The 13,039-nt window shown below is 34.6% G+C and overlaps 1 protein-coding gene across 2 annotated transcripts in view; it reads left to right on the forward strand.

Moving 5' to 3' along the window:
• The window catches only part of LOC145674910 (23 kDa integral membrane protein-like), a 42,259-nt gene that overhangs the window by 24,594 nt on the left and 4,626 nt on the right, over positions 1–13,039 (forward strand). The window contains exon 5 of one of the 2 annotated variants that reach the window (XR_014129064.1): positions 5,623–5,789. The exons of the other annotated variant lie outside the window; for it this stretch is intronic. The gene's annotated coding sequence lies outside the window, so the exon portion shown is untranslated. The remainder of the gene's footprint in view (positions 1–5,622; positions 5,790–13,039) is intronic. 2 annotated transcript variants of the gene reach the window in all.

A 13,039-nucleotide genomic window follows, 5' to 3' on the forward strand; every position in this document is an offset into this window, starting at 1 on the left:
GACAAGGTAAACTCAAACTTTCCCATCTACTGATTTTAACCCCAAACAATATATATTAGTCTTAAGTCATAAACAAAACACAAGCTAAGCCTTTAGTTATGTTTGCCCAAGAAACGGAAGAGAAATATTCCATCTCCTCAGGAAAAGGAGACGAGAGTACATTTTCAATTTCGAGACAAGACAGGAAATATGACAATTCTCAACTCATTCTCTAGATGAGAAGAAAAATTTCTCGAGTTTTGTGGATAATGCTAATTCACTAAAATCTTATTTCTCACATATTGTTTTAGTGTTACACGATTCATTGTATAGAAAGTATAAGTAGACAAAGTGATTGTATGCACACAATGAAAAGCATTTATCAACGTTTAAAGATACGCAAATAGTTACGCAGTATAAAATATATAATCCAATAATAAATATTGTTCAACTGTTAAACTCTTCGTAGATCTTTCGTGAAAAGGAAGGACTCGGAATCAGGTCATAAAGTTTTTACTTGAGCTTACAAAGCGAAAAGAGGAAAGCTTTCCAAGAACTGAGGCGAGATGAAACTTCTACAAAATTTACAAGAACGAAACCAGAATTCTCGTCTGGCAAGCAACGCTATCTATGCCTATGTCCTTCAACCCTATCTGAATATTTTGTGGACTAACTTCCAGCAGGATTATGATCATTCTCATACTGCTATGACAATGCAATGTATATTCGGTATAAGCCTTCTACTCTGGGCTATTAGTTCGCCGAATCTAAACTCTATCGATCACTTGTGCAATCAACAGGAATCCGGGAACAGTCATCTTTCAGCAACGCCAAACTCTACACTGAACACGGTTACCATAAAACATAAAGATTCAGCTTCAGTGTGACCAGCAATCTGCCCGAATAATTACTTGTAATATCGTTTGTTGTATAAACATCACCATCGTCATACAAACGTGTTCAAATTATTAGACTCAACATTCAGTTTCTGAATATTTTTACTGTTCTTACAATATTATGTGAGAAAATACGTTTGAACGTTGTCCAAATTACTACTTTGTAACTTTGTCCTAATTTCTAGTGGGTGTGGCATATGCTTTTCAATATCAATAAAACAAATGCGTACATGATATTCAAATATAATTACTATACAGTGTGTATATCCAAATTGGAAACAAAAAATGAAATGGAACACTTACAAGAAAATTATTTCTCATACAAAGATTAATATTTCTTATGAAATTCCTTATTCTTTATTAAGTTTTTTATCCTTTGTGGCATCGTATGTACGAGTTTAGCACATTTTGCTTTCAATTCAGCATCGTAATACCACAAATTGTTAATCTCCTTGATCAATTGAAGTTTGGTCCTAATGTGCTTCTTTTCTAGCATTTCTTTCATGAAGCTCCAAAAGTTTTCAATCGGGTTCATATCAGGACTAGTGCCTGGCCACGGAAGAACACTGATTTCGTTGTCCTAGAAGAATTTTGTCACAGCTTTGGCCCGGTAGCATGGGAGTTCATCATGCATAAAGATGAATTGTACTCATCAAACCAGACTGTAGTCTGGGAAAGCAGTTCTTCTTGAATAAATTGTAGGTATTGGTCGTGCTTCATTGTCCTCTCTACTATACACAGTCTTGCAGGCCCGAAGACAGAGATCACACCCCAGACCATGACTGAAGTAGGATGCTTAAGGGTTTTTAAAGACATTCCAACTTGAATTCCTAACAGGTCGACGTCGCACATATTGTAAACATTCATCAGACACGAAGACACATGATTCATCACTGAAACACACTATTCTCCAATCGTCAGCAGTCCAATATTCTAGGCTTGGTGCCCATTGGAGGCGTTTCTTTGCAATGATTGGACTAGACTCTAATTTTTGTTTTCTTCCATGACCGTGTGCTTTTATTCCCTCGGCACAAAGAGTCCTTCTAACAATTTCAGGCCAAATGTCTGCGCCATACTCAGCCATTTTGATGCTTAAGTCTATTAGAAGTTGCACTTCTGTTTCCCAGAGCCAATCTTTTTTAGTTTTCTGATACCTCTTAGTTATAGCTTTGGTTTTCGCCCACACTTCCCAACCCTATTTTGGCTATTGTTCATTTCAACAGAGGTTCTACTCACAGATTTTTGTGCTATCCCAACTCTACTAGCAATGTATTGCCTAGTATATCTTATTTCCACAGGAAGTATTGTTAGCCTGGTCTACTTTAGTTCAAATTGAATGTGGGGATTGTAGCTAAAAAGAGAAAACCAGGCCAAACTTAGAGAAATATCTGAAATTTCTCTTATGAGCATGCCCCTAAAAGTTAGGCATAATTCTTTATAATGAAAACTAAAACTAATTCGAATAGTGATCAACGAGGTTGATATTTAATTTAGAAAGAAGCTTTACGTTCATGTCAGATCAATTTATTGGACATAGAATTGTGTGTTCTTAGATTGAACGTGTTTAAATATCTGAAAGATTGTGTAGGATAAAAGAAAGGAAATTTGGCCAAATAAAATGTCATACTTTGAGTATTGTTGGATCCATGTTGTCAAGAGTCCTTCTCTTAAGTTCCGTTTCGGTTGTTATAAAACGTCCTTGGAAGTATCAAACTTGACAATCGAAACACTTTATAGCAAGAATCGTTCACGAAACTTCTAACGCTTTTCGTACTTAAGTAAGTTATTCTTCTCTTTACTTCGTAGGTAGTACTGTATCGGAAACATGATATGTTCGTCTGCCTACGGTTCACGGCTCTTTACATTTACTAATTCGTTGCGGTGCTCGTCTGCGCTCTACTGATTCCCGGATTCTACTACTACTTCCATTTCCCAGGAAACAATTTTATGTGGCCGGAAACATGAGATTGCAGATTTTCAGAAGAACTTCGAAACAACAGTGGTCTCAGCTAGCACGTGGAAACTCTTGAGAAAACTCAGTTGAGAAAGAACATTCTGTTGACCAAAAATCCTTAAAGTTTCAAGACACAATTTTAGGGATAATTTAAATTTTGTCAATCTAAGAAATTTGTGGAAAAGATGAATACAAAGATTCTTACAACATTACAAACATTTGCTGATACAATTCTGGAATGAAAATGCTGATTTAATAGTAGTTATCTAACAGTTATATAATGGTCTCATTATGTAAATTCTTTTAACATAATATTACTGGTTTACAGTATCTGGTTTCCTAGCAAAGACTATAATTCATGAACAATGTCAATAATTCTTATGACACAATTTCTTTCTAAACTTTGTCGAGTAATAGAATTTAATAAACACAAGTGATTATGTAAATAAAATAAAGATAAATTACTTTTAAAATATAATGTACTGTAGCGTTACCAAGAACTAAACCCAAGTACCATAACAGTATTTTGTTAACTTCCATTTTACGCGGTGAAAGGTCCTTTTCCTTTTTCCATTATGCTGCGATTACAGGACTTCATAGAATTAAAGATTGATTCACGAAACAAGTCACGATCATTTTAAACTGGCCCATTCGAACTGTTAAACGCTTTGAATGTCGTTAACTTCTCACGACAGCAACCACAACACTTCAGACTGTAACTTGTTGATAGAAACCACAACAGCTATCTACAACTGAAATACCACTTTCAGAATTTCCCCTCCCCCTTTCACTAATATCATCTGCTGTTCAACGGTGATATCATCACTTCAACTGTACAGTAAACAAATAAAGGATCCTATATTGGTGGTTTAAGCATTAAATTAAATGTTCTAGAACTCTGAAATTAGGACTCCTACATCAATTTTGCATTTTTCGAGCGTGAGTCTAATAATTTGAACACGTCTGTAGGTATTCTGCCCTTATTGGCAGGTTACTTGCCTCAGCTGAAAAGCTTCCATGCTCCACGGTCTTCCACTAACCTCTTCGTCTTCACGTATGATCTTTCTATTTTTATATCGTCCATTAATTCTAGTCTCCTTTGCCCCCTTCCTTTTTCCCTCCTCCATACCCTTCTAGGACGGCCCTCATGATACAATTTCTTCTTATGCAATGTTCCAACCAGTTTCTCTTTATCTTCTTAATAATATTGTAATATCCCATGTGAAGTTGTTTACAAACAAATCCACACATCAAGTGTTTATAAACACCACCTCGTGCTTCATCAAGAGGAACTTCCACCAGGGGGATCTGCAATCACCTGCAGACGACGTTTAGCCCCTCCCACGGAGCAGAAGACGAAATTGAAGCAGCAGCGCCACCGCCACCCAAGGGACGCTATAAATTGGGCAGAAGAACCCAGCTCAGTACCAGTTCTCTGGTGACCCTCCTTTAGTCTGCTACGGGACTCTTGGAGTAACCTAATCCTAGGCCTCTAGTCTGCTACGGGACTACGCCTATCCTATCTCCTGGCTTAGCCTGCTACGGGGCTCTGTCTGGGAATCCTAACCTCAGCCGCTTAGCCTGCTACGGGGCTCTGTTGGCGACTTAACCCGCCTCTGCTTGCTACGGAGCATTGGTTCCCTAATTCCACTCCTCTTAGCCTACTACGGGGCTCTGTTGGAGATCCTGTCTGCGACCTTACGGTCAAAGACCACCTATACTCACCCTGATATAGAGAAATCAATTTGTATAGTATTTTGTAAAAATATTTTTATAGAGAAACTTTTTATAATAAAAAATACTGGTAGTGGGAGTCGATTCCGGACGCTCTTTTTATTAACAACTCTAACTCTTCCTTATACATGAGACAAAACTACACAAAGTTTTACAATATCTAAAAGTGTTCTGGTCTCCCTCACCATTTCTAACACCTTCTCATTTGTTTTCTGCTTGACCCAACTAATTCTTTCCATTCTTCGATGCATAGTTCTAGAGTTATTAATATGAGTTCTCCTTGTTCACAACATTGTGCATAACATATTTGGAAGTTTCCAAGATTGTACTCGCACTGCTACCACCTGCCGTCACCTTTTCCTTGAGTACCTATTTTGCCTCAGATCCATGAATTGCGATTTGATTTATCATAAATGAGTTTCTACAAGTGCATTGCACTCTTCAATTCGGTATAACTTAACCTTCAAATTTTTTATTTTACCGATTTCAATGACAAGAGTGATGAAAAACTGTAATAGTGCATCAAAATCGAAATATTTTTATAAAGTTTCATGTATGTCTTATGATTTCTAGAGAAAAATATGCTTAACATTTTTGAAAGTGGATCAACCACTCCTTGCCTCTGGTAATTTCATAATAAGGGATTAACTTTTAAGACTCAAGTAATGCATACGGGATTCGATATTAAGAATTAGAACTCAATGCTTACTAAGCAATCAATAGATTCTTACTTTCCTTAAGTTTTCCATCTCTCACAGTTGTAGATCTATCAAGCTTTATTCCTTTTTTTCTTTCTTGAATAACGAGAAAAGCACATGAAATCACTTAAATCCAATGATGCGTCATCGGTATGCATTGTCTATTATGCAAAAAGTGTAAACATTGGTATCACGAAACTTGTATAAAAAGAATAGGAAGATTTCAAAGGTTGCTGACTTTGTTCATTTTCCATTCAGACCTATTTCTTCAATTCTGTAGACTATTCTAGAAAAGGATATACATATATGTGTGTGTGTAAACTACTTTACTTTATCTTTCTATTTCCTTTTCTACTTTTAGATTATTGGAATCGTGATCACTTTTGTGCTTCTATCAGCCATTAAGAAAGAGGTTAAAACTCAAAAAGCAACCTACGTTAAAAATTGATGGAAAGGACACGGAAAATTTAACAATGTGTAATTTGTCTTTTCTATTATTTGTAACTGAAGCTTCTATTACTTTCAAAAGTAAGTGTGTATTGATTTTGTTTTCAAATCTTTATTTGAATTTAAATCTAGTGAAATACTGTAGTATCAGATAAATTGGTTTGTAATTTGCTCGCACAAAGTAAGAACCTGTTTAAGTACATAATGTGTGGTTATTAATATTGTAAAATGAATGACCATAATTTTCAGAATGGGGGAGGCAGGCCCGTAGCCAGTGAGGGGTTAGAATGGGTAGTGCCCACCTTAAATTATTTTTTATCATCTCTGAAAGAGTACGTTGTGGAAAATTTTAAAATAAAAACTGTACAGAGTGGCCCAAAAGTAGGTATACGTCCCGCAGTGATCGGTCATGACATTTTATATCATTTGCTTATTGTTATCCATACAGATATTGAGTTAGTTTCTTCCTTATTTATTCTTAATTTATTTTCACCTATACCTTAAACTTGGAACAAACCAAAGTAAATAAATTTATTATCTTCATAAATTAAAATGTCATACTTGATCGATGCTCGTCTGTATACCTACTTTTGGTCCACTTGTAATAGCACTGTTCAACACACTATGTAGCTCCTGTCTTTCGAAATAAGTAGTATTGCGCAACGGAAAACTTCTATTTGACTGGGATCGTAAGAACACGCATCTGTAGATTATTTCATTCCGGATTCGTTGATATCGAGTGTGACACGTTGGATTGGGACTTAAAGACGACATACTGGAGCCATCATCCAGAGGGCAGCATGATACATTATTAACAAATTATTAACAATAATCTTAATAGAAAATAACCAGAATTTAGAATATGATTGATATTATATTATTAACAAACTAATAGTAATACAAGTAGCAGATACAAAAGGAAAAGAACATGAAAATAAAGACTTCTGATAGTTTTCTTGGTTATCAACGTCTTCGATAGATATCTTTTATGATGAATCTCAGTTTTGTATAAAATTCCCATACTTCTTATTTAATTTGTGAATACTAATAGGAAAAAAAAATAAAAGGAAGATTATGTGAGGTTAGATTTCATAACATGATACATAACAACATCAGCAGCAGTAGTTGAAGTAGGATGGTAGATATTATTCTTAGTAACAGAAGTGCGATGATGAGTGATTATAAGTTTATCGTTGTTGATCCAAGTGGGCTATTAAAGTCGATAGCGAACAAAAAATACGATGGCAGAACAATAATATACACATAGTTAGTAAATCAGTTCCTATTCTCCCTAAGTTAATAGGCATGACTATCTCCACGAAACACAAAATACAATAAATATCTACTATTCATACAATATGCGATATGCCTCTGCGGTCATATCAAAGTAATTCATTTGTATTTCATATTTACTATGTAATATTTAACTTCACCTTTAATACATTTTTAAAATTCGAAGAAGACATATTTGTGTTCTATCTAGATAGCCTTAAAATCTGGAGAATAACTATGAAATTCCTCGATAGATATATATTCGCTTCGATACCCATGAATCACCGCAGCACATCCAATATTCTTGACCTGATATACATCGCAAAAAAATCCAGGTAAAAGAAAGATGTATTTAATGATAATCAGAAAACTTACCATCATTTCAAAATACATACTGCAATAATTATCGAAATACGGAAATTTTGTCAACTATTATTGCATATTTAGTACTGATAATTTTGACAGACTTGTTCATATGAAGATTAAATCATATCTGAAGGCTTCGGTGGTGTTGAGGGAATAGGACCCTCAAGCCTAAAACAAATTAAGCTATCATTTTGTTTGTCATATCTTTCTATTACAAAAAAATACTTAATTCTTACTCAGGCAATGTTATCTGGTTCACTTCACACTGAAGATAGAATTTCTCCAATAATAGAATTCTCCTTTGTCTGAACAAATTTTATAAATTATGTTGAAGTTTGATAATTCCAAACTACAATACGTATTTAATTTATAACAGAATAATATTTTCTTTTTTTTTCACTTCCGAGAATAAGTTTCTTCAAGAGTGTTAATGGTCTATTTACAATGATGTTTTCAAATTAACTTAAGTACAGATATATAATCTGGGTACTACTGATAAAATTAATTAAACAATATAAATTTCTCAACTGTTTTACAACAAACTTTCATAACATTAAAATGAACTGTGGATTGCACATCAAGCCATAGAATTAACTGTTGTATCGCACGTAGTGGAGCACTACAGCCGGCCGCTGGTTTAATTTAAAATTTTAAACTTCGTTTAAAATTTTATAATTGTATACTAACAATGAACTCAGTCCATGTATGTAAACAAAAGAAATAATGAAATATCAGTAATACACCAGCAAGTTATTATCGTTAATTATTCGAAGATACTTCAGGTGACTTGTATTTAGTCATCAATCTGGTCCTTTCTTCCTCTGTACAATTATAGAACTTCAGATTCCGAAAATTGTTAGTTCTTATAGACTTTCCATCTAAAGCGTTTAAGACTGCACAATTTCGAAGTAGTTTGGTTATCACATACGGACCTTGTCATCGGATAGCAGATTTAGTTTTCTCGTCGGTTATCCGTAGCTACTAGTGTATTAACAATAGTACTAAGTTCTGGAGTTGGGTCTGTAATGGTTTCTACAGAATTCGTACTTTTATTCCGGACATATCGATTACTGTACCCTCTACTACAGTTCCGATTCCATGTGCTACCACGTCTATTGTTCCATGATTGATTCCACTTCATATTGTTATTATAATTATAGTTTCTCCTATTAGGAACCAGGCGATTACATGGATTTGCATCATCTTCTGACTGCACTGCGGAATCTGTTTTCAAACGTTTTACAAAATTCACCTTCGGATTTCGCGCAATTGACTTGGGTTTGTCATCTCGATCCCAGGATTTATTCATCGTTTGTCTATTTCCATCTTGCATATGAGTGATTCTAGTAATTAAATCATCCGAGTTCGGACTAGGAGTAGCCCGTAGTATTTTAGCATCTTGGTACGGAATCGCATTCAGAATAATTTCCATCAACTCCTCTTCGTCCGGCTCTTCTACAATATTTCTATAGTTGTTAACAATCATCCAAACAAAATCAACGAGATTACCATTTTTCGTACTGTCATATCGTATACACTGTAACTGACGCTTCTGGGCTCTTTCCAAACTTTGATTTAGATATTTTTTTCTGAAAAGGTGTACAAAATCATCAAAAGTTTTTATTTCCGATTTCACATTCTTAAACCATGCAATTGCGTTCTTTGTTAGACAACGCTGAGCCACTACAAGTTTTTCTTTGTCCGTTAGAGAGAATAATTCTATAGTCTGTAATAATTCATCGAGGAAATTTTTGGCATAGCCGTTATTATTATTCTGGCCATTAAACCTTGGGAAATCCCGTAAATCTCTGAAGCTAATATTACTAGGCATTCTGTTCGCACTTTCTATCGTTTGCCTGTCTGATCGTTCGGTATTTTGTATATTCCTTATATTTAGTTGTTTATGCTCCGAGTTTTCGGCTGGTGTTAAATTTAGCAGCTCCTTATTTCCTTCTCCATGTCCGGTTATATTTGTCAATTGTCTAGCTTTAGTATCTATCTGATGTAATTCGACTACCTTCTCCTCTAAGACAGTTATTCGAGTTGTCATTTCATCTTCTAACTTCGTGATGTACAGGGTATTAGTATCCATATTGCGTTTGCATAAAGTGATCTCATTCTGTAGATCCACTACACTAGTCTTTATTTCGTCATTGTCTTTCATGATAGATGTTGCGTTTTCTTCCAGTGCACATATGCGTTGTTCGTTATTTTCTGTCTTTTCTTTAGTCACTTTAAATTCTTCTCTCAAAGAGTCAACGATTTTCTTTGTTTCCATCCGACATTCCTCTCTAAATTTTGTACATATCTGTTGCATTTCACTCCTGACTGCATCAAACTCATTCTTCAAATGAATTTTAACTTCAGCGATCGCATTATCAGTTTTCGATACTTGCTGGCGTGTGTCTTTAATCTCACTCTTCACAGATTTCATTTCGGTAAGTATTAATCTTAACATATCATCTGTAGTTAAATTAGATTTATTTACGTCAGTTACCCCACTCACTTCATCTTCCTCCAATTTCTTCTTTTCATTTTCTTTTTCATGATCTTTACAAGGTTTCTTCGACATAGTTTCGTCCTCTAGGCTATTCTCATTGATTGTTTTCTTATCACACGAATCACACTTCCAGGGTAATTCTCTCTTACCTAAAAACTCCTGTTGATCTTCCGGTAAATTCAAACACTTAAAATGAAAAGATAGTTTACACATTTCACATTCAACCGACTTAGCATTCATTGTGGTATTACCGTCCATAGTTATCACTATATCATCACAACATCCAAATTTCTCATCACTATTAATGTTTTTGGTTTTCACCTTATCAACGTCTTTACGGTGAACTTTATGTCGAGTTTCCATTAATACACTAATCACTAGCTTGACGGTCACACATCCCATCACCACCTAAAATCCTTCTTCCATATTTTGTCATCAAACGTATTATCTTCCTTATAGCGTACTTCCCAATCTCCTATTTTTCCACTCGTTACCAAAATCCTGAGATGGATGTCGCCAAACTTACTGTAATAGCACTGTTCAACACACTATGTAGCTCCTGTCTTTCGAAATAAGTAGTATTGCGCAACGGAAAACTTCTATTTGACTGGGATCGTAAGAACACGCATCTGTAGATTATTTCATTCCGGATTCGTTGATATCGAGTGTGACACGTTGGATTGGGACTTAAAGACGACATACTGGAGCCATCATCCAGAGGGCAGCATGATACATTATTAACAAATTATTAACAATAATCTTAATAGAAAATAACCAGAATTTAGAATATGATTGATATTATATTATTAACAAACTAATAGTAATACAAGTAGCAGATACAAAAGGAAAAGAACATGAAAATAAAGACTTCTGATAGTTTTCTTGGTTATCAACGTCTTCGATAGATATCTTTTATGATGAATCTCAGTTTTGTATAAAATTCCCATACTTCTTATTTAATTTGTGAATACTAATAGGAAAAAAAAATAAAAGGAAGATTATGTGAGGTTAGATTTCATAACATGATACATAACAACATCAGCAGCAGTAGTTGAAGTAGGATGGTAGATATTATTCTTAGTAACAGAAGTGCGATGATGAGTGATTATAAGTTTATCGTTGTTGATCCAAGTGGGCTATTAAAGTCGATAGCGAACAAAAAATACGATGGCAGAACAATAATATACACATAGTTAGTAAATCAGTTCCTATTCTCCCTAAGTTAATAGGCATGACTATCTCCACGAAACACAAAATACAATAAATATCTACTATTCATACAATATGCGATATGCCTCTGCGGTCATATCAAAGTAATTCATTTGTATTTCATATTTACTATGTAATATTTAACTTCACCTTTAATACATTTTTAAAATTCGAAGAAGACATATTTGTGTTCTATCTAGATAGCCTTAAAATCTGGAGAATAACTATGAAATTCCTCGATAGATATATATTCGCTTCGATACCCATGAATCACCGCAGCACATCCAATATTCTTGACCTGATATACATCGCAAAAAAATCCAGGTAAAAGAAAGATGTATTTAATGATAATCAGAAAACTTACCATCATTTCAAAATACATACTGCAATAATTATCGAAATACGGAAATTTTGTCAACTATTATTGCATATTTAGTACTGATAATTTTGACAGACTTGTTCATATGAAGATTAAATCATATCTGAAGGCTTCGGTGGTGTTGAGGGAATAGGACCCTCAAGCCTAAAACAAATTAAGCTATCATTTTGTTTGTCATATCTTTCTATTACAAAAAAATACTTAATTCTTACTCAGGCAATGTTATCTGGTTCACTTCACACTGAAGATAGAATTTCTCCAATAATAGAATTCTCCTTTGTCTGAACAAATTTTATAAATTATGTTGAAGTTTGATAATTCCAAACTACAATACGTATTTAATTTATAACAGAATAATATTTTCTTTTTTTTTCACTTCCGAGAATAAGTTTCTTCAAGAGTGTTAATGGTCTATTTACAATGATGTTTTCAAATTAACTTAAGTACAGATATATAATCTGGGTACTACTGATAAAATTAATTAAACAATATAAATTTCTCAACTGTTTTACAACAAACTTTCATAACATTAAAATGAACTGTGGATTGCACATCAAGCCATAGAATTAACTGTTGTATCGCACGTAGTGGAGCACTACACACTCTGTATAGAAAATGAAGCATATGACAATAAAGCAAAACTACACGAAACTGTTGCTACTTTATTTACCAAGTTATACTCAGTTTAACGCATTTTGCTAAATTTTGCGTAAAATTATATGCTCCTTGTTGGACGCACAACTTTCTCATTACCAGAATCTCAAAGTTAAGTAAGCCTTACGTTTTAGACCAAGACAAAATTAAACGCGTGGGATGAAATGGACTTCATACGAATAGTTGTATCAAAGATATACACAACGTTAAGTGCGAACATAAATAAAGTGTTGAGGAGGCCCGTACCCTCAGGAATAGCCAGGAAACCGTTGAATCAATTACGACCACCTTCAGCCACCCCTGAAAATTTCAATTGTTTAGATACAGTATGTTCAAAGTAAGCTTTCAAAAATACATGGTGAAAAGCAGTTAGAGAATCCGTAAATAATAAATACACTAAACGTACGTTTTTGTACTAGTTATTGGTGTCTATCATTGCCTCACTCTGTATTAACATCTGCCTCTGCTGCTGTTATTGCCCCCCCCCACACTCAGTATTAATTTCTTCCTCTTCTAAAAAATTGATACTATCCTATTTTATGCGGGACACACATGCATGAAAGGTTAACTTCTCTTAGCACGAAATGCACTCTTACTACCTTATAAAGTATTTCTTAACGGAGAAGTTGCAATAGTTACCGGGTCCAAATTGACTTTAGGAGGGCTGAGTATAAAACATGAATCAACTTTTGCTACATGGCTACTAAAAGCACGAATGCTATCTAACTGAACCAGGACAGGAGCGCGGGGGTGCATCCGTAGGAACCTAGTGCATCAGCGACGGTTGGTATACGCATAATGAGGAAAGCCAAAAAAGGCCTTTATAGAGCATAAAAAGAACATGCCTTGAATGTAGTACAGCTTCGTGACACTTCTATGATTGCTTTCGGCACTGCTTTTCCATGGTACTTCACTTCACCATGTCTCCCTTATAGAGTACTACGTGATGAA

Source organism: Thermobia domestica, chromosome 18 (assembly GCF_964235325.1).
Source record: "Thermobia domestica chromosome 18, izTheDome1.hap1.1, whole genome shotgun sequence".
NCBI classification, from domain to species: domain Eukaryota; kingdom Metazoa; phylum Arthropoda; class Insecta; order Zygentoma; family Lepismatidae; genus Thermobia; species Thermobia domestica.